We start from the raw sequence: 2500 nt of genomic DNA, 5'->3' as shown, positions 1-2500 counted from the left end.
CAAGAACCCCTTCATTCATCTATTCCTTTTCTTCTTCTTCTATTACTACTACTACATCCTTCTCATTCGGAGTGTTGGAAGTTCCCAGCCTTTCCTAAAGTGTGGCACACATGAACAAAAGTATCAGCTTCCATATAGAAATATCGATAAACAAAAAGCCTTATCATACGTACAAGCAAAGTGTTCATGAAGGGGAAGTTGATGAAAGGTTTGCGTTACAGTAATGGTAAAGATGGATCCTATATTCTTTATCTATAAATACCAGACTATGGGCGTCTTCTGTAGCGTCCTTAACTCTTAATACCATATTTAGTTTAATCCTAATCCACCGTGTCCGTACCGAAGACGACACTCTCCGCTGCCAGACGGCGCGACAATAATGTTTAATAAAAACTGCCGTACTCACAATTCTATCACCACCGTTATCATGTAAACATGTCGGAGAGAAGAGAAATGGCGCGCGTGAAATTCGCTCTTTTGGGAGATTTCATTTTTTTTCTTTCTTTTTGTAATATGTTTTTGGTAATCATATTTAAGAAACTATTTAAGGCATCTCATAGGTTTCAAAATATCTATTATATTTAATGTGTATTTCATGAAACTGAGACTCTTACTAATGTTTTCATAATGCTAATTATCTTATGCCTTTCTTATCTCCTGTTTTGCCTCCTAATTGTTTAAAGTGTTCTGTAAATAATAATATAAACTTCTTAGATGCTTCTGAAGACCACCTTTTCCTCCTATTCATCTCAGACGTACATATATGATTGAAGACAAGGCATTAAAAAATTATTCATATTATTAATCAATTCTTTATGCCTCCCAATGTTCCCAAAATTGAAAACTAAGACTAGCATCATACCAAAGTAAGAAAGTTCGTACGTCTATTTTCCGTACACTTTCTTCAAGATTATCTGTTTCAAATATGATTTGTTTGGAATCTTAAGTTAATGGACTGTCTCTCTAAATTTCTATCAATTCTGAGGTATGTTTTTTTTTACTGCTGAACAATCTGTGGTATTTTGAAACATTTCTGTGCAATGTTCTCTTCACACATAACTGTTGCATGTTGTGTAGGGTAGCGTTTGGAGCAAGTCATGCACTCATACCTGTAAATAAGCAACAAAATCATCCAAAAGATATCTATTCAACATTCACCCTTCATGTCCCTACGCATATGATATAGAAGACAGTTTTAAAGATATTACCTAAAGATTTGCAGTCCGATATAAAATTTATTTGGATAAATAAACCTTGCAATTTGCATTCAGACACTGCATTGTTAAAAGATTTTTCTGACAACTGATATTCATTTATTATAGATTGGAGAAAAGGTGATTGTTATAGAAAGTTATAGTCAGTCACTCAAGATGCAGTTTGATCTTCATATGATAATTACGAAGCACAAGTAGGCTTACTTATAAGGGAAACATGATTATTTATGAAATATTCTATTTTTTTCATAATAACGATCTTATATTAACGAAACTGCTCTAACAACTATAAAACTAATCTTTATTGCAATGACAGTCTAGTACAAAAATGACATTCATCAATTAATATCCTTTGCGCAGTTTCCTCGGACAGCTCTTTGCTGCGTTGAATCGTGTTGGAGGAAGGAAACATGTTTTCTTCAGGATGCTGTTCAGGAGGTCCATAGAAAAATTCAATTGTTAATTTTGTCGTAAAGTAGTTGAGAAAAATTCAGTCCATAATTCTTCTTTAAAACATTGACATATTTGATTTAAAACATCTACTTGTGTGACCCTGACCATATAATTGTTGTTTCACTAACCTGGAAATATGAGTTCCATGCCCGCAGCTTCTGAATTTCAAAGATTCCTCGTAGGATTATATTGGTTTTTATATTCATTACCATAAGTTATTTCTATCAGAATATTTGATCATTTGTGTAAATATATACCATTTCATTTTCATAATAAATACTACGTATGGAAATTCTAAGACGATCGATGTTATTGCCGAAAATAACTCTGAATGGCAACTCAAGCGATGGCACCTATGAAGTTCAGGACGGACACGTGACGTAACTACATGATTGGTGGGATTAACGTGTCCCTTCTGCGCATGTGCAGGATTTAAAAATGAGCTTAATATTAAAGCCTGGTCTAGAGGTCATTAAAAGTTCATCCTGGACGCTGCCAACGCGCATGCGCACTAGAGATCTGGATTAAACTTTAATACTGGATTAACTTCTATGGCACGTACAGAACACGCCTTATCTTTTGATACCGCTTTATAACTCCCAGATCGGAGAACCACTAGTTAAGAGATTGACTATACCAAATATAAGTAATAAGTAAAAATTCACGAAAGCATGTCTGTTATGTCACTAAAACTTTAAAAAATGAACATGTGAAAAAGTCTGCATAATGTCTTTTATATATCAAGTTTTCCATTTGATAAGAAATGGAATGGATAAGACACAGCAAAATAAAGAAGGCTAAGAGGTCGAAAACAGATAAGAATTAAAGAGTTG

The 2500-nt window shown here is 33.8% G+C and overlaps 1 protein-coding gene across 1 annotated transcript in view; it reads left to right on the top strand.

Annotated features, from left to right (window-relative positions):
• The window catches only part of LOC113804047 (dynein regulatory complex protein 8), an 8676-nt gene that overhangs the window by 3497 nt on the left and 2679 nt on the right, over positions 1-2500 (top strand). The window lies entirely within an intron of this gene.

The sequence above is a fragment of the Penaeus vannamei genome, chromosome 8 (assembly GCF_042767895.1).
Source record: "Penaeus vannamei isolate JL-2024 chromosome 8, ASM4276789v1, whole genome shotgun sequence".
NCBI classification, from domain to species: domain Eukaryota; kingdom Metazoa; phylum Arthropoda; class Malacostraca; order Decapoda; family Penaeidae; genus Penaeus; species Penaeus vannamei.
This window is presented reverse-complemented; position numbering and strand designations above follow the sequence as displayed.